The sequence below is a fragment of the Ursus americanus genome, chromosome 12 (assembly GCF_024610735.1).
Source record: "Ursus americanus isolate L20-20 chromosome 12, mUrsAme1.1.p, whole genome shotgun sequence".
NCBI classification, from domain to species: Eukaryota; Metazoa; Chordata; class Mammalia; order Carnivora; family Ursidae; genus Ursus; species Ursus americanus.
This window is the reverse complement of record NC_142138.1, coordinates 44,328,676-44,356,117: the sequence shown is the minus strand read 5'-3', so window position 1 is coordinate 44,356,117 and position 27,442 is coordinate 44,328,676. Positions and strand designations below refer to the sequence as shown.

Genomic DNA, 27,442 nt, shown 5'->3' with positions numbered 1-27,442 from the left:
CTTGTTTTAAAAAAGTTTATTTAAACACTAAGCTAGCTAAGAAACCTTTTGAAAGGTTCAAACACAATTGATACAGAAAATACTTTCCCTCTAATCTCAATTTAGCATAAATGGAAGAGGTGAGGGGGAAAAGTAGACAATTTCTTCAGCAGCATATATGGCTAAATCCATCAACCACCTTAAACTGAAATGTCCATTATTGATCCCATTAAAAAGTGCTGGGCAAATATCAAAGTTACCTACTTCATAAACCAGAAGACAATTTTAGGGTTATGATAAGTAAACTATTTTTGAAACACTTCAAAAACTTTTAACATTAAACTAGAGGAATCATCTCTTAATTGTAAAAAAGAAAGGTGTAAGAGAAAGTAAAAGACATTTAAACTGATTTTCAATCCCCTTTGAACAAAAGAAATGAAAAATAATGGTTAATTAGTTAAGCGTTGTGCTCTAACCAAACTAATTAATTACAGTGATTTTCAATGGCAACAGCCCACCCGACTGGGTAGTTTGACAGTTTTGAATACTTTTGCAGTGATTTTTCTTAAAATGCAGACACTGGATGATCTGGTCATACACTGTTCATCTTATGCATTCTGCATCTCTTTGCCAATCCTGTAGCTAAGGATCTTGTTCTAATCAATCTTAGTGTGTGTAATTGGCAACTGCCAAGGTCAAGCTTTGAAAGTGGTGTCGACGTCATCTGATAATTCTCACTGGTAGCAGTCTGCTACTCATTTTCTGCAGCTTCTACAATCTTTATAAATTCTCTTGCTGTTTGTACTTCATTACACACTGTTAGGGAATCTTGTATATCTTTATGACTCACTAACTGAACATTACTATCTTCATAATAATGAACCTGCATTTTCAAGATGCCAACCACTTGAGTGGTTGAAAAAGTAATTGGAAACTTCCACCCTGACCTCCAATGATTGTTCCAAAAGTTTTTTGCTTGAAACTGATGGCTTTCTCTGCATGCAGTAATGGTTTGCTGTCCATCTATTTCTTCTTCTTTTACTGTATGACAATGCAGATCCCATTTGGATAATGTTCTTTTATATACACTCATAGAACAGTTTTTACTGAAGTTCTCCATGTTCCAACTGCATTTTCTGCTTCATATGATCTAGGATCAGTCGCTTCCTTTCTTAAGTGATCAAATTTGAAACAGATTCTGGTTTTGGGATCCAAAAACTTTCCATTTCCCAAGTTGCCATGTTCTGTTATCAGTATCTGATCTTCATAACCTTCAATTTTACTGGAGTAAACTGGTCCAAGTTACTCCGTGCAAATGCATGAGCTACTCCTTCCCTAAGAAGATTATCATTATTAAGTGTTAACTGAACATCATTAAACACCTCATTAAATTCTCCAGGAGGGGCATGAATAATGAATTTTGCTGCTCTATGCACCTTCTCCTCATTAGACAACTGCTCCTCCAGATCCGCCATTTTCCGTTTGGCAACAAACCGGCTGTGGTGACATGGTGGCAGAGGCCACCTGACTTCCCCTCACATCCATCTCTTTTATACAGTTTTCTTTATTATGTTTAAGACTCTTTAAAATCAAAATTTGCAGTATATTTATATTTTAATTGATTGATTAGTAATAATAGTTATAAAGAAAACTCAAACCAGAATTGTTTTAACACTTGAAGTCTTTAATTACAGAAAATAAAGAGAAATTTATTTTTAACTTATAGACAGATTTTTGTTGAGAAAAAATATAACACTGCCCAGTAAAAGACTTTCAAACATAAAATACATTACATTAGAAATAATTTGTGTTGGAGGAATCACCTTTTCTCAAAGCTTGCTGTATAGCTTCATTACTAGTGGAGGGATAAACACGGATCATTGGAGTAGCATAGGGAACCCAGGAATAGAGCCACATAAATATGCCTAATTAATTTTTGACAAAGAACCTAAAAGCAATTCAGAAGGAGGAGGAATATCTTTTTAATGAGTGGTGCTGAAGCAATTAGACATACATTGGCAAAAAAAAAAAAAAAAAAAAACTTTACCTAAATCTTATATAAAAATGAACTCAAAATTTATCGTAGACATAAATGGAAAATATTAAACTATAAAACTTCCAGAAAAAAAGTGAAAATATTTGGGGCCTACAACTAGGCAAAAAGTTCTTAGGCTTGACACCAAAAACATGATCCGTAAAAGGAAAAATTGATAAATTTTATCTCATCACGATTAAAATCTTCTACTCTGCAAATGACCTTGTTAAGAGGATGCAAAGACAAGCTACAGATGGAGAAAAAAATGTTTGCAAGACACATATCAGACAGTGAACTAGTATCTAGAATATATAAAGAACCCTCAAAACTGTAAAAGACAATCCAATTAGGAAATGGGAAAAAAACATGCACAGACATTTCACTGAAGAGGATATACAGATGGCAAATAAGCACATGAAAAGATGTTTGCCATTAGGGAAATGCAAATTAAAATTACAATGAGATATCATTGGAATAGCTAAAAAAAAAAATACAACACCAAATGCTGGCAAGGATGCAGAGAAGCTGCATTCTACATTGTTGGTGGAAATATAAAATGATACAGCCACTCTGGAAAACAGTTTGGCAGTTTCTTAAGAAACTAACCATGCAACTACCGTATAACCCAGCAATTAAACCCTTGGGCCTTTATCCCAGAGAAATGAAAACTTAATGCTATGGACTGAATTGCGCCCTCCCCCCCAATCATATGTTGAAGCCCTAACCCCACAATGTGGTAATTGAAGATGTGGCCTTTGGGAGATATTTAGGGTTAGATGAGGTCAAAAGGCAGGGTCCTCATGATAGGATGATAAGAAGAGACATCAGAGACCTTGCTCTTTTCTCTCTCTCTCTCTGCCATGTGAGGACACAGTGAGAAGGCATTTATCTTTAGACCAGGAAGAGATCTCTCACCAGAACCTGACCATGCTGGCCCTGATCTTGGACTTCTGGCCTCCAAACTATGAGAAAATAAATTTCTATGGTGAAGCCACCCAGTCTATGACATTTTGTTATGGCAGCCAGAGACGACGAATATGTTATGTTCACACAAACCTGTGTACAGATGTTTATAGTCTCTTCATTTGTAATAGCCCCAAACTGGAAATAACTCAGATGCCCTTCAATGGATGAGTGGTTAAAGAAATTGTGTTGTGTCTAAACCATGGAGTATTACTCAGTAGTAAAAAAGAATGAGCTCTTGAACATGCAACTACTTGGATGGACCTCAAGGATATCATGCTGAGTAAAAAGCCAATCTCCAAAGGCTAATATTACATGATTCCATTTATATAACATTCATGGTATAACCTGATTATGGGTATGGAAAACAGATGAGTGGTGGCCAGGGAATAGGGAAGGGATGAGGAAAGGGCGGCTGTAGCTATAAAGGGGTAGTATTAAGGAGTCCTATGGTGATGGTACAGTTACGTATGTTGATTGTGGTAGTGGTTACATAAAGTCACACATGTGATAGAATTGGATAGAGTTGCATGCACACATACACACACACACACACACACACACATGAGTGCATATATGCCAGTAAAAATGAATAAGCTCTGGACTATAAAAATGCCAATTTCCTGGTTTTGATGTTGTGCTGTTGTTAGTTATGCAAGATATTAATGTTGGAAATGCTTGGTGAAGAGTACATGGGATCTCCATGTATGTTTCTTAGCACCTTCCTTTGAATCTATAAATATTTCAACTTAAAAGTTAAAAAAAATAATTTGGTGAAGGTAGAAAGAAAAATAAGTTCCAAAAGAAAAATGAGAGATATAAAATTTCTGACCAGTCTGAACCAATTTTGAAATGGTTTTTTGAAATGGATAATAGTGGCTATCAAATTGCTAAAGAGTTTAAATTCCATTTGATACATTTAAGGTGACATAACAGCTTTCTTTTAAAATATTGATATTTATAATACATTAGCAATTACTCCTTTGCAACTACTTAAACTTATAGTGAAAAATTTTAGATGTCAATTTGAGAATGTGTGAGGGGATATATAGTTTTCAAAGTTTTCTTGGGGTTCTGCAAATAAAAAAGCTAGATTTCAGTAATATATTACCCCCACTGATGAAGGGGCTACATTCCAAAATTGTATTTTAAAAGAAATCAAAATCTGGGGCTCCTGGGTGGCGCAGTTGGTTAAGCATCCCACTCTTGATTTCGGTTCAGGTTGTGCTCTCAGGGTCAGGGGATGGAGCCCCGTGTTGGGCTCCAGGCTCAGTGTGGAGTCTGCTTGAGATTCTCTCTCCCTCTCCCTCTGTCCCTCCTGCTCATACTCTCTCTCTGTGTCTCAAATAAATAAATCTTTAAAAAAAAAATCAAAATCTTAATTGCCAAAGGTAGTTGAAATAAATATTAAGAACCTGGGAGCTGCCAGTTAAGGGTAGGATTAAAAAGGAAGAAGTGTTGTACTGTGTTTAGGTGCTGTCATTGACCTTTAATGCCTATTTTTTGAATTAGTACAGTTGTGTTCGGTTGCTTTGTTCTAAACAGGCTAGAGAAAAAAGGAAAGGGAGGCAGGGGAGGGTTGTGTTTTTAGCAGTCTGTGTTAGGGAGGGCAGAGGGACAAGGGATATTCATCACCCTAAAAGGACTACATCAGGTTTACCATTAGATAATGCATGATTTCAGACTTCCTGTTTCTACCTCCCAAAAAGAAAATCTCTCTTTATGCTTGGTGATGTCGCAATCTTAGTAAGGGGTTAAACCTTCCATTTCACCACTAGCTGACTTAATTAATATATACCAGAGCTTTGGGATTAGTTAATGTTACAGTGTAAATCAGCTGCAGTCACTTGATATATGTAAATTAATCTGATCATTTCCTAGTTGATAGAGGAGTGGAATGTGAAGGAAAGGGTTATCGTGGAATACAAGAGGGTGTTTGGGAAGGTGGGGAAGCAGAGTTATGCTTTGAAAGCTACAAATAGAAGCAGAAATTGAGGTATTTTGGTCCTGCTAATGGATTGCTTAACATGATTTATGAATGTTTTGGTTAATATTTTAAAATACTGCTGCCTGCTTTATTAAGGAATTTATATCTCTGAGGATTAATTAACCTAAAATAGATCCCATTAAATCAGATTAATATAAAAGTGGCCCATAGCTGGATCTACCAAATAAATTTGAAAGTCATTATGTTATGTAGACTTCCCTCCCCAAAGGTGATAGAAATTAACCATAGAAAATGATAGTATTGAGTTACAGATGTCTTATGTAGCAACTGTTTTTATTGAAGTTATTTTGAACTTAAAGAAAAGTGGAAAGAATTCTAATGTTACATGATATTAAGATTAGTAATATGCTTTAGCATTTCAAGCCTGTGATTTGCCTTGTATCAAGCTCTTTTGTCTTTATTAGCCTTATTTTTTTCATTTATTGGTGAGATGATAATGATGGTTGATAGGAGAGTTTTTTCTTATCTCCCTAGTAACAATATTTTCAGTAATAAAAGAGGAATGTTTTAGCTTCCTCATAAAATGTTATGATATCCAAAAATTAATAAAGTTTTCAATGGCTTTTAAAAGACACATTATGGGGCACCTGGGTAGCGCAGTCGTTAAGTGTCTGCCTTCGGCTCAGGGCGTGATCCTGGCATTCCGGGATCGAGCCCCACATCGGGCTCCTGGGCTGGGAGCCTGCTTCTTCCTCTCCCTCTCCCCCTGCCTGTGTTCCCTCTCTCGCTGGCTGTCTCTCTGTCACATAAAGAAATAAAATCTTTTAAAAAAAATAAAAGACACATTATGGCCATCTATGTTGTGTGCTTGCCTATTTCAAGAACTTTTTGAAGTCAGATTAGTGACACGGCCAATTTTTGCCTTGAAACTGTCTATTTCTCTTTGCATATGTTTATGAATACCTTGGAGAAATCAACGTATTTTTTCATATTGAGAGCTGTTACTATATCCATTACATAAATATTTCTCAAAATTGATAGACCAAGTTATTTTTCAATTCTGTCATATTGAATATAGAAAATGTCATGTTATATGATGATAAACAAATGCTTTAACAAGCTACAAAGTCACACAAAATTTCTTTTTCGCTTTCAATTAAAAAATGGCATATTTATGTTATCTAATGTGAAAAAGTTTCTTCTAATATTTTTGTAGAACTTTGAATAAGAAAACAGTTAACATTTTTACTTGAGGCAAGGGGCTAGACAGAATAACACAATGGAGATATAGATCGATGCTATCTGTGTTTACTAAAGATAGCTGCACAGTCTTCCTATATGTATAAACACTTTCAAGAGGCAAGTGGTAAATGTATGTCTAGGGACATGAAGAGATGCCCTTCAACTAAGTGGGTGGGTGTAGCTTAGATTCTCACATCAGGCCGCCTCCATAGGGAAGTGGTATGAATTATAGCATCATCGGGAGGCTGCTTCACCTAGTGTAGATGTGGGGAGAGGTGGAGGTAGGGAATAGCCGTAGTTCATGTTTTAAGATTATGACTGTATTAGGAACCCTTAATACTCATTAAGTATACAGTTCTATAATATTGGCAAGTATGTTTTTACCTCTATTATAAAGAATGGCATTTAAGGTTAAATAATCTTCATGTCAAATGGTTCAAAAAAAGGGGGGTAATCAGAAGGGGGAATGAAGCATGAGAGACTATGGACTCTGAGAAACAAACTGAGGGCTTCAGAGGGGAGGGGGTGGGGGAATGGGATAGGCTGGTGATGGGTATTAAGGAGGGCACGTATTGCATGGTGCACTGGGTGTTATACGCAACTTATGAATCATGGAACTTTACATCAAAAACCAGGGATGTACTGTATGGTGACTAACATAATATAATAAAAATATTATTAAAAGAAAAAAAAAGAAAACCACTTAAAACAAATGTATGGTTTAATAAATTATTATATGACAAATACCTTGCAGCCATCACTACATCAAGAAATAAAACCCTAGAAGTCTAAAAAAAAAACAAACTTTGAAATTCCTTATAAATGAAGGATGATGGAAGCACCCCTCAGGTCAAGGTGTGATTTTTAACCCTGAATGGACCTTTGACACAAACTGACAGTACACTTAGGTACCATATCTGCAACTTGGGAAGGTATCTGCTAAGTGATACTTTTCTGAACAGAGAAATATCTGATTTAAGATTAGAAGCTAAGTACAGATCAGTAGTCCAGTCAATCATGTTTCTTTTGCCAACCTAAACTTTATTAAAGCTTTACTAGCATCCATATTAAATAATCAATACTTGTCAGCATAACTTTTGAAAATAATAACATTCTCTAGAGGAAGGCTTGAAGAAAAGCGACATCTATGCACAATCAAGAACCTTCTCACTGATCTTCATTTTTGACAAAATTGCTTAGTCTTTCCCCGCTTCTTCCATTATGGCATAAGTAGGAACACTCACTCTGACTTCTTGTCTCATTTGAGACCAATCTGTTGAGACTTCTACCGAATTTTCCATGTAGCTAATTGTTAAAAAGCTGTCAAACAACAAACAATCCTAAAATTTGTGCGGAACCACAAAAGACCCCAAATAGCCAAAGCTATGACAAAGAAAAGCAAAACTGGAGGCCTTACAATTCCAGACTTCAAGTTATATTACAAAGCTGTAGTGATCAAAACAGTATGGTACTGGCACAAAAATAGACACATAGATCAATGGAACAGAATAGAAAACCCAGAAATAAACCCCCAGTTATAAGATCACTTAATCTTCAACAAAGTAAATCTTAAAAAAAAAATAAACTAAAGTGGCTCAGTGGCTTAAATGCCTGACTCTTGGTTTCAGTTCAGGTCATGATCTCACGGGTCATGAGATCGAGCCTTGTGTCAGTCTCCCCATTCAGCAGGGAGTCTGCTTGAGATTCTTTCCCTCTGCCCCTTCCCCCACTTGTGCATGCTTGCATGCATGCTCTCTCTCTTTTTCTCAAATAAGTAAATCTTTAAAAAAAAAAAAAACTCTTGGGGATTACATCAAAATAAAAATCTTCTGCAAGGCAAAGGGAACAATCAACAAAACTAAAAGGCAACCTATGGAATGGGAGAAGATATTTGCAAATGACATATCTGATAAAGGTTTAGTATCCAAAATATATAAAGAACTTACAAAACTCAACACCCAGAAAACAAATAATCTAATTTAAAAATGGGCAGAAGACATGAACAGACATTTTTTCAAAGAAGACATTCAGATGGCCAACAGACACATGAAAAGATGTTCATTATCACTAATCAGGGAAATGCAGATCAAAACTACAAGGTGATATCACCTCACGCCTGTCAGAATAGCTAAAATCAACAACATAAGAAACAACAGGTGTTGGCAAGGATGTGAAAAAAAGGAATACTTTTGCACTGTTGGTGGGAATGCAAACGGGTGCAGCCACTGTGGAAAAGAGTATGGAGGTTTCTCCAAAAGTTAAAAATTGAACTACCCTGTGATCTAGAAATCGCACTACTGGGTATTTACCCCAAAAATACAAAAACAGTAATTCAAAGAGATACATGCACTGCTATGTTTATAGCAGCATTATTTACAATAGCCAAGATGTGGAAGCAGCCCAAGTGTCCATGGATGATGAATGGATAAAGAAGATGTGGCATACACAGACACACACACACACACACACACACACACACACACACACACACACACACACACGGAGTATTATTCAGCTATAAAAAGAGTGAAATCTTGCCATTTGCAGTGACATGGATGGAGCTAGAGAGTATAATGCCAAGCAAAATAAGTCAGAGAAAGACTAATACCATATGATTTCACTGATACGTGGGATTTAAAAAACAAAACAAATAAGCAAAGGAGAAAAGAGAGAGAGAAACCGAGAAACAGACTTGTAACTATAGAGAACAAACTGATGGTTACCGGAGGGGAGGTGGTTGGAGTGATGAGTTAAATAGGTGATGGGGGGACACCTGGGTGGCTCAGTTGTTAAGCATCTGCCTTCGGCTCAGGTCGTAATCCCGGCATTCTGGGATCGAGCCCCACATCAGGCTCCTCTGCTGGGAGCCTGCTTCCTCCTCTCCCACCCCCACTGCTAGTGTTCCCTCTCTCGCTGGCTGTCTCTCTGTCAAAAAAATAAATAAATAATCTTTAAAAAAATAAATAGGTGATAGGGATTGAGGAGTGCACTCGTCTTGATGAGCGCTGGGGGATGTATGGAATTGTTGAATCACTCTATTGTACACCCGAAACTAATGTAACATGATCTGAGCCAAAGGCAGATACTCAACTGATTGAGCCACCCAGGTGCCGCCCGCTCTGTGAGTCTTTATTAAAAACGTGTGTGAGAGGGCAGAGGGTTGGGAGGGTGTTCTGTTCATATATAGCTTTCTAAAGTGATTAAGCAAAAGCCAAAGAAGATTATCATCGCCCCATGCCGTAAAGCCCCCAGTATGACAATGTGGCAGGGATAAAATGGTGGTTAAGGACATCAGCTTGGGAGTCAGACACACCAGGATTAGGTCCTGGCTTGACCACATTTGTGCTGTTTGCCTTTAGACAGTATACTCAGCCTACATTTCCTTAGCTGTAAAATCATGAAGATGATAAAATTATTTCATGGAGTTAGGAGAATGAAATGAAATAACGTATGTAGTGAACCTTACTCTTACAGCTCATAATAAGATCAATGATAAGGGGAGGGATAAGAAAATCATTGTTTTTCTAACACCTTTTTAATTTTTTCAGATCAGAAAAGAGCAAATTCCCTATCCTGGACTGTTACTAGATCTCTAATTTTGTGAAGCTGTGAATTTGCTAAAGGTTAATCTGCAATTAGCTTAAAATCAGTTTGGCTATTAGCCCTCACAGTGTATTTTGGCATTTATTCAAGAGGGGCTGATTTTTCATGTGAAAGGTCAGAACCTTAACACAAAATAACAAGGAAAGGTACTGCTTCTTAACTTTTTACTGAAGTTTAAATGAATATGGAAAAGTGCATATTTGATCAAGAAATAGGACCTTGAGTGGTGCCTGGGTGGCTCAGTTGGTTAAGCATCTGACTCTTGATTTTTGGCTCAGGACATGATCTCAGGGTCGTGAGATTGAGCCCCATGTCGGGCTCCATGCTGGGCATGGAGCCTGCTTGAGATTCTCTCTCTCCCTGTCCCTCTGCTGCTCCCACCTTAAAAAAAAAGTTAAAAAAAAAAAAAGAAATAGAACTTGTCAGCACTCTAGAAGCCCCCTGTGTGTTCTCTTTCTGTCACCCCCACCCCCTGCAATGGTAACCACTATCCTGACTTCTGATGGAAGAGATTAGTTTTGTCTGTTACTGTTTTGGTTTATATATATGGACTCATGTCTTTTGGGTTTGGCCTCTTTTGCTTAGCGTTGTTTTGTGAGACTCATCCTTACTGTCACGTGTAATTATACACATTTACTCTCATTGCTGTGTAGTATTTTATGTGTGAGCATACTCCAACTTATTTATCCTTCCTACTGTTAACGGATGTTTGGTTTGCGTCCAGTTTTTAGCTTTTACAAATATTGAAGCTGTGAACATTTTAATACTTGTCTTTTGGTGAATATTTATAAGCATTTCTATTGGAGTGGAATTGCTGGGTCATACATATGCCTACATTCAGTTTTAACAAATGATTACAATCGGTTTTCCAAAAGGATTGTACCAGTTTGTACCACCAACAGTGTATGAGTATTCCATACATTGCTCCATATCCTCACTGATACTTGCTTTGTACATCATCTTCATTTTAGATGTTCTCATGTGTGTAGAATAATATCACATTGTGGTTTTAAGTTGCATTTGCCTGATGACTAATGAAGCTGGACATTTTTTCAGGTTTATTTGCCATTTGGATAGCCTCTTTTAGAAAGTCACACAAGTTCAAGTCTTTTGTTCACATTTCTGTTGTGTGGTCTATATTTTTCTAATTGATTCACAGAAATTCTCTGTGTAAAATCTACATGAGTCATTTTCAGATATATTATTGTTATATCTTCTCCTTTTGTGGGTTGTCATTTTGCTGTATTAATGGTGTCTCTTGATGAACATAAATTCTTAATGTAATCAGATTTATCAATTTTTTCTTTTGTGGTCGAAGTTTTTATGTCCTATTTAAGAGGATACAAATACACTTAGAATTGTAGTCCACTAGGGATCAGTCTTTGGAAATGGTGTAATGAGAGGTTAAGACAGTTTTCCTCCCGACTGGATAGTCAGATGATCTTTGCTGAGATTTTTCAAAAAGCAGCATGAATATATTGGTGATGGTTGGGTCATTCACTAGCCCCAAAAGAGACTGAAGGAGCATTTTAAGACCTGTTTTTCTTTCCTGATTTGCTGCTTGATCCCAGCACAGTAAAGCAGGTATGGATTTTTATTGTGATTCCCATAACCTGAAAGTCATGTCTGCTAGAGTTGGATAAAAGTATAATATGCTGTCACTGTGAAGAACTACTTGCAAATTATTCATGGTTGGTTAGTCACCAGTAAATGTGCTATAAGGAAGTTGGAGTGATTGGAGAAAGATGTTGATCTGACAGTATCTAGCTTTGGGTTTTGTATGAAAGGTTCAAAAAACTGAAGCTCAATAATAATATATCACCTTACATTTATAGAACGGTTTGCAGAATAGTTTCATTTACAGTATCTCATTTTGATCCTTATGGTCACTAGCATTGCAAGGTTTTCAAGACAGATACTATTTTCCCAGTTTAACAGAGGGGAAAACCCGGAACTTCAGATCAGTTAATTAGCCTGATAAATAATTTGATAAAACTGATAACCCAGTAGTCTTATTGCTCTGACCCAACCACTTTTACAAGACTGCTCTAGGCAAATTAAACCAGAGATACAGACAACCCCAAGATATGATTTATTCTCTCAAAGGAATATAAAGCTTCAGTGTTTAATCAGAACAAAAATATTTTAGGTCTGACAAACGAGCTGGATCTTGGAGGCGTTTCAGCTCATAGAGTTTGATCATCTCACATTTTCTTGTTGTCTTCTCTTTACAGCCATCAGTTGGTTCGCTCTTTACAATGCCTTAATCCCTTTCTCTCGCACCTTATAAATGAACTTGTGTTTGATGTCTGTTAGCAAAGGGACAGAGGACTTAAGTGCAATTAAACTGGACATAAAAACTGGTGAGAATTTAACTTTATAACTCAGAGGTCATCAAATTTGCATGAGCCTACTCAATTGTAAAATCCTGGAAGCTGGTGGTTGCAGGGACTATGTTTATACTTTTCAGTTTTCCCTAGAGTAGCTAACAGTGAATTGTTCATAATGAACATCTATAGTCTGTAGGAACTGACAGTTGTTTCAAGTAGAAAAGTGAAGGTAGAAGCTGTTTCTCCTAATGGCAGATTTAAAAAAAATATATCTAAATGACCTGTTTATTAAAAGGCTCGAACATAAATCATCCAGGCCGATGTATAACAGCATTCAGTAAAGCAATAGATCGGGGTTCTTCATATCTGATAGAAATGCGTGGTACTCATATGGTGGTTCTGGCAGAGATAGACTGAACAGCCACTCAGCTTCTTTTATGCTCTTCTCTGTTCCCTTTGCAGAAAAATTGGACTTGGGTTTTCAAAGCTACCTACTTGGTTAAATGAATGCAGAAAGATGTGATCTAAATCACCATAAATTCAGCTGTGTACTGCCATTTTCTCATGATAGTGTCCTTCTCTCTGACTATACAGAGCCAAATCTACTGCTTTTTTTATAGTGGACGTATTTTCTGGGTTTTAACTTGTTTAGTTAAGTATGGATCGATGTGTTTATTTCTTTGCTCTGTTATTTCAGTATTCTAAGATAATAAGGATTAGATAAAGGTCTTATCGTCAAGTTAGCTGGAATTGTGTTTTAAATGATGGAATGGGGTGCCTGGGTGGCTCAGTTGGTTAAGCGTCCAACTCTTGGTGTCAGCTCAGGTCGTGATCTCAGAGTCCTGAGACTGAGTCCTGCATCAGGCTCCACTCTCAGTGGGGAGTCTGCTTCTCTCTCCCTCTCCCTCTGTTCCTCCCCCTGCCAAACACACACACTCTGTCTCTAAGATAAATAAATAAATCCTTAAACAATGGAATAAATTAATTCCTAAATATAATGATCCCGATCCAACCCACTTGTTTTATAGGTAAGGAAGAAACAAGGCCCAAGTCACACACTTAGCCATTAGCAGAGCTAAGATTTAATGCCTGGTCTGATGATCTTGATTTCAGTGACCTGCCACTTTAAATATACTGGCTCATAATTTTTAAAGACTCTTTCCAAATTTAAAGATACAGGATTTCTTAGATATGTTTTAATAGTTTGGAATCCAGTTCTAGCCTCATTTTACTTTGGTGACTCTGGGACTTAAAATACATTGTCCTTTTAAGAACTATTATGGCAGGGTCACAAAATAAAAGTATATTGCCATTTCTAGTAAAATACTGATTGAGGAAGAGCCTATGACATTCAAGTTTCAGATTAAATAAAAAGAGTTTGAGTTACAAGCAACATGCTCTTTTAAATACTATTTAGAAAGATAGTACTGCTTAATAGAAAGGTGGAAAGATTATTGAACTGGGAGTCTCAAGACCTGCATTTTGTACTGTCCTCAACTAGCTGTGTGACTGTGGGCAGATGACTTTCTCTGGGCTTTGGTTTGCTTGTCTGTACAGTAAGGAATGAGGGCTAGAATTGTAACTCTCTCTCCAGTAACTAACTCTCAGTATTGCAGAATGTGAGAAATTAAGCAGAGCAAGTTTGTTGTCAGAAGTCTTTAGACGTGAAAATGATCTGTGCTTAATATTCTTTATCTTGACACTACTAAGTAACCACAGACCAGCCAGCCAGCAATCAATCTCCATCTGTAGGGCAGCCACTGTTGTCCATGTATAGAAGTCTGGAGAAGGGCCAGATTTTATTTTTGCCAGAAACACTCTTGGCAACTCTGTATCCCTAGAGATGTCTGTTTAATTTTGTGGTGCGGTGCATGGTTTAGTGAAAAAGAAAAGGAATGCTGAGCTATTCCATTCTGAATATTCTCAGAGACAGCTTATGTTCTTTGTTTCCATACTATCTATGTGTCAAGATGTTCTGAGGGTAGAGGTGAGCCAAAATGAAATGAAAAGAGGAAGGCGAGCAACCTTCCACAGTGTATGCTGACTCTGGAAATGAATTTGAACTGTATGAGCGATCTGTGTATTTACGTATATTGAAAACTTTTGATTATGTATGTAGTATTAAATGTCTTGCAGATTTGTCATTGACTTTCTTGTGCTAATTTTTTATTTTGAACTCGTCTCCTAGCTTTAAATTGTTTTTTTAAAAAAACTTTTTCTTTTATTTGTGGCATTTCCCACAGATAATTAGAAACTATCCCATTATCTTGCCTTCTGGAAATAAAGATAAAAGTATTTGAATTTGAATAAATTTTCCACTGATTTTTATTCATTTGTAAAGGTCCCAGTTAACAACTGGATTTAAAATTTACTTGTTTGAGAAAGTTTGTAACTAAAAGATGAATGTTGAAAATTAAATATCAGTTTCTTAAAGATTTATTTATTCTATAGGAATAAATCTAGTTGAAGTCCCATTTACAGATCTTCCTCGACTTAACAACTGGGCTATATCCTGATCAACCGCTAGTAAACCGACAATGCATTACTGCACCTGGCCTCGTAGCTTAGTCTAGCCTACCTGAAAGGTACTGAATGCACTTATATTAGCCTACAGTTGGGCAAATCGTCTGACACAAGGCCTGTGATCAGGCGCTGAACATCTCATGTAATTTATGGAATACTGTGCTGGAAGTGAAAAACAGACTGGTCGTTCGGGTACAGAATGGTTGTCAGCGTATCAATAGTTTACCCTCGTATTTGGGTGGCTGACTGGGAGCTTGGGGCTGCCGCTGCCCAGCGTCACAAGAGAGGGTAGTACTGAACACTGCTGGCCTGGGAAAAGACCACCATTCACAATTCGAAGTGCAATTTCTACTGAACGTATGTCACTCTTGCACCGTTGTAAGGTCATACCATTGACATCGGAGACCATCTGCAGTTAAAATGTCATTCATTGTATGTCACCAATGATCTCCATCCTTCATTTTCTTAGTTTTCTCAGTCTTTCAGATAGCTTTACCATACTTTTCTCCTAACTTCCATATCCACTTATTAACAAATCCTAGTAATTTTATTTTCATAATGTCTCTCGGATTTCACTGTTCGTCTCAGTGCATTTGGCCTGTCCTAGTCAAGGCCGGGCCTCGACTGCTGCAGCAGCTTCCCAGGTAGGCTCCCCGCCCTCGGTGTTCCCTCTCCCAAGGTAAGCTCAAATCCAGATCAGTCTTGGAACATCACTTTAAACATCACTAGGCTCTATCTGGTTAGAAATCTTAAGACTTCTTAATTCAGTTCTCAACACTGGCAGGCATTTAAAGCCCTCTGTATGTAATATTTTCCCTTCCAACTGAATTCATTCAGCAAATAAAGTTTTGAGCATCTGTGTGGGAGACACTGCTCAAAGGTAAAAATAAATACAATTTAGCTTCCTGCGGATATATAATATTAGCATTGATGTTAACATCTCCAGGATTTTTTTTCCATTTCGAAACTAGTTCTACTTCATTCCATTCTACTTAAACTGTTCTTGGCTAAGGTAATCAGTGATCTCCTTATTGCCAGAGTCATCAGGCAGTTTTCCATTCTAATTGTTTACTTTTTTATGCCATTGGAGACTGTTGACCAGGCCTGCTTTCTTGACACTTTTCCTTCCTCAGTTTCTAAGTGTAGAAACTATTTACATTTTCTATTTCTCCTTGGAACTTTTTTTTTAATTAAAAACAATTTTTTTTTTGTAATCTGTATACCCAAGGTGGGGCTTGAACTCACACCCCCGAGATCAAGAGTCACATGTTCTACTGGCTGAGCCAGCCAGGCATCTCGAACTTTTTTTTTTTTAAGGAACATAGTTTCATTTTGTTAATCTTCTTTATTTTAGGTTGTTCTCTTTTTTATTAGTTTCTGTATTCTTCCTTTCCTTCTACCTCCTTTTTTTTTTTCTGTTCTTTTTCTAACTTCTTGAGGTGTACGTTTAGCTATTTAATTTTTTAAAAAATAGACTTTAGGGGCACCTGGGTGGCTAAATCGGTTGAGGGTCCGACCCTTGATTTCAGCTCAGATCATGATCTCGGGGTTAAGAGATCAGGCCCCTCGTTGGGCTCTGTGCTGGGTGTGGAGCCTGCTTAAGATTCTCTCTCTCCCTCTCTCCCTGCCCTTCCCTCCCCAAAATAGACTTTATTTTTATAGCATTTTGGATCTATAGCAGAATTGATCACAAAGTAGAGTTCCCATATACCCAACACACATGCAGCCTCCTGCACTATTAAGGTCCCACACCAGAGTGGTTCATTTGTTAAGATGATGAACCTATGATGATACTTCATTATCACCCAAAGTCTGTAGTTCACATTAGAGTTCATTCTTGGTGTTGTACATTGTATGGGTTTGGACAAAAGCATAATGGTATGTAGCCACCTTTACAATATCATATAAATAGTTACACTGCCCTGAAAATCCTCCGAGCTCCCCCCATTCTTCTCTCCCACCCTCTAATCCTTGGTTACCACTGTTCTTTTTATTGTCTCTATATTTTGCCTTTTTCCCAAAGGTCATTTACTTGAAATCAATCAGATAGGCTTCTTCCACTTAATGGTAAGCATTTAAGGTCCCTCCATGGCTTTTCATGGCTTGATAGCTGACCTCTTTTTAAGGCTGAATAATATCCATTATCTGAGTGCACCAGTTATTTAACCACTCCTGTAATGAAGGACATCTTGGTTACTTCCAAATTTTGGCAGCTATGAGTAAAGCTGCTATAAACATAGTGTGCAGGTTTTTGGGTACACATAAGTTTTCAGTTCATTTGGGTAAATACCAAGGAGCATGACTGCTGGATTGAATGGTAAGAGCATGTTTCATTTTGTAAGAAATTGCTGAACCGTTTTTCAAAGTGAGTGTACGATTTAGCATTCCCGTCAGCAATGTGAGAGTTCCTGTTGATCCATATCCTCGCCAGTTTTTGGTATTGTCAGTGTTTTGAATTTTAGCCAATCTAATAAATGCATAGTGGTGTCTCATTGTTGTTCTAATGTGCAGTTCCCTAATGGCATCTAATGTGGAACATCTTTTCATATGTTTATTTGCCATCTGTGAATCTTCTTTGGTGAGGTGTCTTCAGATCTTTTGGCTCTGTGATTTTCTTTCTTTCTTTTTTTTTTTTTTTTAAAGATTTTATTTATTTTTGTGACAGAGAGACAGCCAGTGAGAGAGGGAACACAGCAGGGGGAGTGGGAGAGGAAGAAGCAGGCTCCCAGCGGAAGAGCCTGATGTGGGACTCGATCCCGGATCGCCAGGATCACGCCCTGAGCCGAAGGCAGACGCTTTAACGACTGCGCTACCCAGGCACCCCTGGCTCTGTGATTTTCAACTTCTTTTCTGACCTGTGCATTTAAGGCTAACGATTCCCTGTTAGTGCTTTAGTTGCTTATTAATATTGAATTTTTGAACCCTTTGAATTTTGTTGAGGCAAAATTTATACCTCAGCACTAAAAAAAAAAAGTTCCATGTATGCGTGAAAATAACATGTATGTAGCAGTGTTGGGTGAAATATTCTGTATTAAGTCAAGTTTCCAAATCATGTTGTCACATCATTCAAATCTTTTCCAGTCTTACTGATTTTTTTTGGTCTAATTACTCTACCAGTTATTGAGAGAGGTGTTCAAATCTCCCACCATTATTGTGAATTTGCCAATTTCCTATTATAGTTCTGTCGTTTTTGCTTTATGTATCTTGAGGTTGTAAAATTGGAACCTGTTAATCCCAAAATGCTATATTTCATGATGATTTCTCATTTTATCATTAGGATGTATCCCTTGAAGTCTATTTTGGCTGGTACCAATATAGTTATACTGTCACCCATCACACCAGCTATAGCTGGTTTGTATTTGATTAGCATAGCTTTTTCCATTCTTTTACTTTCAGCCTTTTTGTATTCTTAAATTAGATGTGAGTCTTATGAATAGCACATCATTGGATTTTGTTTTGTTTTGTTTTTGTCTTTGAGAATCTTTGTCTTTTAACAGGCTGAAAATTTTTGTTTCTTAGCAGCATTTTGTTCATTCATATTTTATGTTACTGATCTTTTTGAGTTTAAATCTGCTATCTTGTTTTGCCTCCCTTAGTTTACGTAATACTACTGCGTTGGTTCTCTTCACACCTTTCCAAGTGTTTATTTGTGTGTGTGTGTGGGGGGGGGTTGCCATTTTCTCTTCACTACTTAAATGCTTACAATCCCCATGATCTTATTATTCGCCTTTTATTTTTCTTACTGTATTTACTTGCCGTAAGTGGCTTTATTTATACTCATAATTTCCACTACTTATTTGCTGGGCTGTAAGCCTCAGTATTCAAATGCCTCCTGAACTTCACCAGTTGGAAACCCTGTCACCACCCCAGATTGATCATATCCCAAACCGTACTTACCTTCTTTTACTCTAAAACTGGTCCACTTTCTATATTTCTTGGATTGGTAAATATCACTACCTTTCCTCTTTCAGTATATCCTCATCTCTGCTCCCTGCATATCCAGTCTCCAGATCTTAGCGTCATCTCATTTCTGTTTCCAAAGCCACTGCCTTATTTTAGGTCTTTATCGTAATTTGCCTAGCTCATTATAACAGTCTTCTGAATGGCCCTGCTGCATTTATTCTTACATCACTACATTTTATTTTCCATTGCTTTCAGAATGACCTTAAAGGGTTTAAGCAGAATGCCATTAGATTTGCGTCTTAGATATGTAACTGAAAATTTCTGGTGAATATGGCAGATAGTTATTTAAGTCTAACGGCTATGTCCTTTCATCTCTAGTAGATTCTCTAGAGCAATTGACTTTCAAACTTTTTCAACCACAACCTATAGTAAAAAATATGTTTTATACCACAACCCAGTACACATACACGTAACTGAAACAAAAGTTTTACTAACGGTACTTACATTTACTGCATTCTGATATTCTTTAGTCTAGACCATTTCACTTTTTAAAATGCTGGCTGTTGGGGTGCCTGGGTGGCTCAGTTGGTTAAGCGTCTGCCTTTGGCTCAGGTCATGATCCCAGGGTCCTGGGATCGGGTTCCATATTGGGTTCCCTGCTCAGCGCAGAGTCTGCTTCTCTCTCTCCCTCTACCCCTCCCCCCTGCTCATGCTTTCTCTTTCTCTTGCTCTCTCTCTCAAATAAATAAATAAATAAAATCTTTAAAAAAATAAATAAAATGCTGGCTGGAGTCCACTAAATACCTCTGCTTTGAAAAACTCTGCCCAATGGTATGTCTCTTTCAACTGATCTTAGATGAAGGAGCAAAGGCAATCCAATAGAAAAAGGGTAGTCTTTTCAACAAATGGTGCTGAACAATTGGACATCTGCATGCAGAAAAGTAAATTTAGACACTGACCATACAGCTTCTACTAAAAATGAACTCAAAATGAGTTCATAGACCCAAATGTAAGACACAAAACTATAGAGCTAGAAAATAACATAGGAGAGAAATCTAGGTGACTTTGTTTTGTGATGAGTTTTTAGGTTCAACACCAAAAGCATAGTCTATGAAAGAAAAAGTGATAAGTGGGACTTCATTGAAATTAAAAATTTCTGCTCTGCAAAAGACACTTTCAAAATGAAAAGACAAGCCACAGACTGGGAGAAGATAATTGCAAAACACGTATATGGTGAAGGATTAGTATCCAAAATATACAAAAAACTCTTAAAACTCAACAATTAAAAAAAATTAAAAGTGGGCAAAAAGGCTGAACAGACACCTCATTAAAAAAGATATAGAAGGGGCACCAGTTGTTAGGCGTTTGCCTTTGGCTCAGGGCGTGATCCCGGCGTTCCGGGATTGAGTCCCACATTGGGCTCCTCTGCTGGGAGACTGCTTCTTCCTCTCCCACTCCCCCTGCTGTGTTCCCTCTCTCGCTGGCTGTCTATCTCTGTCAAATAAATAAATAAAAAAATCTTAAAAAAAAAAGATATAGAAATGGTAAATGTGCATATGAAAAGATGCACTGTATAGTAGACCATTAGGAACTTGAAAATTTAAACAATAATGAGATACCACTGCATACCTATTAGAATGGTTAAAATTCAAAACACTGACAATACCAAATGCTGGTAAGAATGAGGAACAATAGGAACTCTCATTTATTGCTTGTAGGAATACAAAATGCTATAGTGACTATGGAAGATAGTTTGATAGTTTCTTAGAAAGCTGAACATAGCCCCTTACCATATGATCCAGCAGTCATGCTTTTAGGTATTTACTCAAATTAGTTGAAAACTTACATCCACACAAAACTCTATACACAAATGTTTACAGGACCTTTATTTATAATTGTCAAAACTTGGGGAGCACATGGGTGGCTCAGTCAGTTAAGTGTCTGACTCTTAGTTTCAGCTCAGGTCATGATCTCAGGGTTTTGGGATGGAGCCCTGTGTTGGGCTCCCCACTCAGCAGGGAGTTTGCTTGAGTTTTTCTTGCTCTGTCCCTCCCCCAACTTGTGTACACACGCACGCATGCACTCTTTCTCTCTCAAATAAATAAATAAAAATCTTAAAAAAAAAAGTTGGAAACAACCAAGATGTCTTTCAGTAGCTAAATAGATAAACTGTGGTACATGTTAACAACAGACTATTATCCAATAATAAAAAGGAATGAGCTATCAAGCTACAAAAAGACACGGAGAAAACTTAAATGCATATTGCTAAGTGAAAGAAGACAGTCCAAAAAAGCTACATACTGCGTGATTCCTACTTATATGACATTCTGGAAAAGACAAAATTATGGAGACAGTAAAAAGAAGAGTGGTTATCCAGGGTTGGAGGTGGGGAAGGATGGCTAGGTGGAGCAAAGGATTTTAAGGACAGTGGGATGATTCTGTATAACACCGTAATGGTGGATGCATGACATTATGCATTTGTCAAAACTCATAGAACTACACAACAGAAAGAGTGAACTCTAACGTAGATGGGGGTGGGGAGAGAAGGAGTAGTATACGGGAACTGTCTGCTCAGTTTTTCTGTAAATCTAAAATTGTTCTAAGAAAGAAATCTATTAATTTTTTTAAAAGTAAAAATTACGTCTCTTAATCCATTCATTCAACAGACATTTGTTAAATACCTACAGTGTGCGAAAGAGTGAAGTACTAGAAATATTAATAATGGAAGACATATTTCTTTTAAAGGATGTATAGTCCAGTGGGGTAAGTAAATAAACAATTGGGGTGACGTTTGCTTTGTCAGAAGTGTGTATAGTTTGTTACAGGACTCAGGGAGGGACCATGTTAATCTGGGTTGGGGAGGAGGAAGGAGTGGCTGGAAAGGCCTCTCAGAGATTTTTAGGGTGAGTAGCAGTTGACTAGATAAAAGTTTGCGTGTTAGGGAAAGAGCACCTTGAGGAGATAATATTCTGTACAGATAAAACAGCATCTGAAAAGGCATAGAGGTAAGAAGCAGCATGGTATGAACAGGAAATTACAAAGAATTCTTTCCTTAGTTATGGGAAAGATTGCATCTGGAGGAATGTGGATTGTGAAACTAAGGAGGTAGATAATATCATGAAGGGTCCTGTGTATTAAATGAACTAAATGGGACTTAACAAAACTTTTCTTTTTTTTTTATTATGTTCAATTAGCAAACATATAGTATATCATTAGTTTTTAATGTAGTGTTCAATGATTCATTAGTTGCAGATAACACCCAGTGCTCATCACAACATGTGCCCTCCTTAATACCCATCACCCCCACCCCCCTCCCTTCTGTAACCCTCAGTTTGTTTCCTGGAGTCCAGAGACTCTCATGGTTTGTCTCCCTCTCTGATTTCTTCCCATTCAGTTTGCCCTCCTTTCCCCTATTGTTCTCTGCGTTATTCCTCATATTCTACATATGAGTGAAACCATGTAACTGTCTTTCTCTGCTTGACTTATTTCACTTAGCATAATACCCTCCAGTTCCATCCATGTTGATGCAAATCGTAGGTATTCATCCTTTCTGATGGCTGAGTAACATTCCATCGTGTATATGAAAGGAGAACCCTCTTATACTGTTGGTGGGAATGCAGGCTGGTACAGCCACTCTTACTTAACAAAACTTTTCTTTCTTTCTTTTTATTTTTTTGTAGTTTCAAGTTTTTATTTAAATTCTAGTTAGTTAACACACAGTGTAATGTTAGTTTCAGGAGTAGAATTTAGTGATTCATCACTTACGCATAATACCCAGTGCTCATCACAAGCGCATTCCTTAATAACCATCACCCATTTAATCCATCCCCCCTCCCACCTCCCCTCCAGCAACCCTCACTTTGTTCTGTATAGTTAAGAGTCTATTTTATTTTTGCATCCATGTTTGTCAGGGATACTGGCCTGTAATTCTCTTTTTTAGTGGGGTCTTTGGTTTTGGGATCAAGGTAATGTTGTCCTCATAGGATGAGTTTGGAGGTTTCCTTCCATTTCTATTTTTTGGGTTTTTTTGGGGGGGTGGTTTTTGTTTTTTTATTTAAATTCAATTAGCCAACATTCATTTCTATTTTTGGAACAATTTGAGAAGAAAAGGTATTAACACTTCTTTAAATGTAGAATTCCCCCATGAAGCCATCGGGCCCTGGACTTCTGTTTGTTGGGAGATTTTTGATTGCTGATTCAGTTTCTTTGCTGGTTAATGGTTTGTTCAAGATTTCTATTTATTCCTGTTTCAGTTTTGGTAGTTTGTATGTTTTTAGGAATTTATCCATTTCTTCCAGATTATCCGACTTGGTGGCATTTAATTTTTCATAATACTCTCTTATAATGGTTTGTATTACTGTGGCATTGGTTGTGATCTCTCCCCTCTCATTCATGATTTTATTTATTTGGGTCCTTTTTGTTTTGATAAGTCTGGCTAGGGGTTTATCAATTTTATTATTAAAGAACCAGCTCCTAGTTTCTTTGATTAGTTCTATTGTTTTGTTTAGTTTCTATATCACTTATTTCTGCTCTAATCTTTATTAGTTCTCTCTTCTGATGGCTTTAGGCTTCATTTGTTCTTTTTCTAGCTCCTTTAGGTGTAAGGTTAGTTTGCGTATGTGAGATTTTTCTTGCTTCTTGAGGTAGGCCTGTATTGCTATATACTTTCCTCTTATGACTGCTTTTGCTGTATCCCAAAGGTTTTCAACCATAGTGTTTTCATTTTCATTTGTGTCTATGTATTTTTTTAATTTCTTCTTTAATTTCCTGGTTGAACCATTCATTCTTTAGTAGGAAGTTCTTTAACCTCCATATGTTTGTGGGCTTTCCACATTTTTTCTTGTGGTTGACTTCCAGTTTCATAGTGTCGTGGTCAGAAAATATGCATGGCATGATCTCATTCTTTTTGTCCTTTTTGAGGCCTGATTTGTGACCTGGTATGTGATCTAGTCTGGAGAATGTTCCTTGTGCACTTGAAAAGAATGTGTATTCTGCTGCTTTAGAATGAAATGTTCTGAATATATGTGTTAAGCCCATCTGTTCCATTGTGTCATTCAAAGCTATTGTTTCCTTGTTGATTTTCTGCTTTAATGATCTGTCCATTGATCTAAGTGGGGTGTTAAAGTCCCCTACTATTATTGTATTGTTATCAGTGAGTTCCTTTATGTTTGTTATTAATTGTTTTATGCTTGGATGCTCCCAAGTTGGGGGCATAAGTATTTACAATTGTTAGCTCTTCTTGTTGGATAGACCCCTTTGTTATGATATAGTGCCCTTGTTCATCTCTTGTTACAGTCTTTGGTTTAAAATCTAGTTTGATATAAGTATGGCTACTCTAGCTTTCTTTTGACACCCATTTGCATAATAAATGTTTCTCCATCCTCTCACTTTCAATCTGCAGGTGTCTTTAGGTCGAAAATGAGTCTCTTGCAGGCAATATATAGATGGATCTTGTTTTTTTGTTTCTGACACCCTTTGTCTTTTGATTAGAGCATTTAGTCCATTTACATTCAGAGTAATTATTAATAGATAAGAATTTAGTGCCATTTTATTGTTTTTTTCATTGTCTCTGGAGATTTTCTCTATTCCTTTCTAGTCTTTGCTGCTTTTAGTCTTTCCTTTCCACTCAAAGAGTCCCCTTTAATATTTCTTGCAGGGCTGGTTTAGTGGTCACAAACTCCTTTCGTTTTTGTTTGGGAGACTCTTTATCTCTCCTTCTATTCTTAATGACAGCCTTGATGGATAGAGTAGTCTTGGCTGCAGATTTTTCCCATTTAGCACGTTAAATATATCATGCACTTGCTTCTTCCTGCCAAGTTTCTTTGGAGAGATCTGGTGTTGCTAACCTTATTGGTCTTCCCTTATAAGTTAGGGACTCCTTTGGCTTGCACTTTTAGGATTTTTTCTTTATCTCTATATTTTGCAAATTTAATTACAATATATCTTGGTGTTGGCCTGCTTTTGTTGATTTTGATGGGAGTTCTTTGTGCCTCCTGGATTTCGATGTCTGTTTCCTTCTCCAGATTAGGAAAGTTTTCAACTATAATTTGTTCAAATAAACCTTCTGCCCCCATCCCTCTCTTCTTCTTCTGGGATTCCTAAGATATGAATGTTATTATGCTTTATGGAGTTGCAGAGTTCCCAAAGTCTATGTTCGTGATCCAATATTATTCTTTCCCTCCTCTTTTCAACTTCATTATTTTCCATAATTTTATCTTCTGTATTACTTATCATTACTCTGCTTCTTCCATCCTTGTGGTCATTACATCCAGTCGGTTTTGAATCCTGGTTATTGCATTTTTCATTCTGGCCTGACTAGTTTTTAGGTCTTTTATCTCTGTGGTAAGGGTCTCTCTGGTGTCTTCTCCACTTTTCGCAAGCCTGGCTAGTATCCTTATGATTATTGCTTTAAATTTTGGATCAGGCATATTACTTATATCTGTTTTGATTAGATCCCTAGCTGTGACCTTTTCTTATTCTTTCTTTTGGGATGAATTCCTCCATCTCGGTATTTTGTGTGGGTCTCTGTCTTCTTCTGTGTGTTAGGAAAGCTTGTTATGTTTCCCGCTCATGAGAGTAATTGTTTAATGAAGAGGAGATCATAAACAGTCCAGGGCCTGGCACTTCAGGAAGTATCTGTGTGCACTCTGCTGCTGTGTTTTGGTTGCTCTTTCCTTCAGGTCAGTCCTCTACAGAGGTTCTCCTTGCCTGCCGTGGGGAATGTTTGGACCTTGGCCAGAGTGTGGCAAGTTTTAACTAGGTGTGCTCTGCTTTGCTTGTTAAATGAGACCTGATGCTGTTTCCATTAGACCAGAAGCTTTGCAGAATTCTGTGGTCAGTAGATGTGGTGCACGTGGAGGTTTTGCTCTGGTCTTCTAGGGAAGGGCCTTGTTCTCTCTCTCTAAAATAAGTAAATAAATCTTTAAAAAAAAAACCTGAAGTAAAATAAGGTGGCAAAAACGGGCTTATTCTCAGGCAAACCTACCCGAGAAAAGCAGCCCCTGCAGAGCACAGGGGACGGGGCTTGGTGTAAGCGGTTTACACTGCTACTGTTGTCGCTGTGCTGGTTCCTGAAGTAAGTTTATGCTGAGGGGTGGGAGAGAGAAATGGCACCAGCCCCCACCCTCATCCCCTGAAAGGGGAGTTCATGCCCACTGCTGTCTGTAAAGCCCTCCCAGAAGAGCGAACAATCTCCCCCTCACATGTCCCAGGTGTCCCTCAGAGTCCTGCCTTCACCCTGTCTGTGTCTGGGCCATCTGCCCACCAGGCAGTGCACTGCAGCTTGGACTCTATCCCGGGCAGGCTGGCTGAGTTTTAAATTCCAAACTTTAGGGACCTGGCATGGTGGAGACCCTTGCTGGTCTCTTGGGGAGGGTCTCGCTTTGCTGGGACTGAGGCAGGTTTATCCCAGAAGGGCAGTTGCGCCAAAGTGCAGGGGTATGGAGTTTGGAGTAAAGCACAGCAAAGAGCCAGTGTCCAGGTTAGCTGCCCTCAGCAGGTGTCTCTGTGCCTATGCTGAGTGGCCAGGGAGAGAAATGGCGCCTCCTGGGTCTTTTGTCGCCAGAGAGGAAATGCCACGTCTCCCAGATGCACTCCAAGAAGAGGGAACCATCTCTTCCAGGAGATCCTCAGATCATGCCATCTGCCCCTGGGCTATTTGCCCTTCTCCACAGAAGCACTGCCGTGCCCTCAGGGCTCCACACCAGCCACCCCATGGACCTTGAAAACTTCATTCAGTCTTTGAGCCCTGCTGGTTGTAAAAACTCACAAAACCCAGCCCTTCTTGTTTTCCCACGCAGTGGCTTTGGGGAAGTGTTTTGCTTATGTGATCCCCTGGGTGCTTCTCTCTGTCTGTATCTGTCTCTGTCTCTCCTGTCCATGATCAGGGCTCTCTCCCTTCCACAGCACCCATGATCTGTTTCTCCCCCAAACTACATCCCTGCACCTCCCACCTTCCACAGTGTGGCCCTCTCTCTCTAGTTGTGCTGTTTGTTCTGTCAGTCCTCAGTTCGACTTCTTGGGTATTCAGAATGATTTGATATTTTTCTAGTTGTGTTCAAGGAACAAGGCAAGCCTAGGGACCTCCTACTATGCCATCTTAGCTCCCCTTCCCAGGACTTACAAAACTTTCAGAACAAGTGAAGGGGAACATCATTATGAAGATTTAAAGGAAGAAGAACTCTGAATAGTATTTAGTATAAGAACTATAAGAAATTTTGAAACTTTTCTGTTAACCTTTTTTGATGCAGGAAGACCTGTTCTGTATTGAACTGAAGCATAAAAGCATAAGGCACAAGAAGGCTGAGATGAAAAGGGGACAGTAAGGATGGATACGTATAGGTAAACTGAACATGCAAAAGCAGAATTAGAATACAAATTGGAGACAGTGAAAGGTAGAATTCACGCTGAAGTGTACTGGAAGCAATGATGTGGAAAACACATTTGAGAAATGTTCAGGGAACATAGGGAAAAATAAAAGATGAAAACTGTGGGAGAGCTGGTAGCTATGGATGCTATCGGATGTCAGAAGGTGAGCCAGTTTTCAGGAGAGAAGTTGGTGACTACAGTGTGGTGCCTAGCTGCATTTTGTTTCATTCACGAAGATAACAGACGTTCCTAACTACCAGGGTTCAAAACCATGCCGGCAATTCACACAACCTCTTGAAGAAAAAAAAATTTAGTTGACTGAAAAACAAATCAAGGTGAAGAACTTAAGAACAGAATATATGTTATGAAAGGCCTGGCAGAGTTCCTAAGGGACTTCCGGTAAACAGAAGGCCACACAGGTTCTCAGTCCTCATCCTACCAAACCACACGGATGGAAGAGAACATACTGATGAGTCTGAAAGAATGTGTATCTTGTGGTATCTGGATTAAACTTAAAAGCAAACAGTTTCCTCATGAGTTGTTATTCCC

At 38.0% G+C, this 27,442-nt stretch overlaps 1 protein-coding gene and 1 pseudogene across 1 annotated transcript in view; one reads left to right on the top strand and one right to left on the bottom strand.

Moving 5' to 3' along the window:
- Positions 1 to 27,442, top strand: part of DIPK1A (divergent protein kinase domain 1A) — a 104,175-nt gene that overhangs the window by 20,821 nt on the left and 55,912 nt on the right. The window lies entirely within an intron of this gene.
- Positions 588 to 1,454, bottom strand: LOC123795211 (F-actin-capping protein subunit alpha-2 pseudogene; annotated as a pseudogene).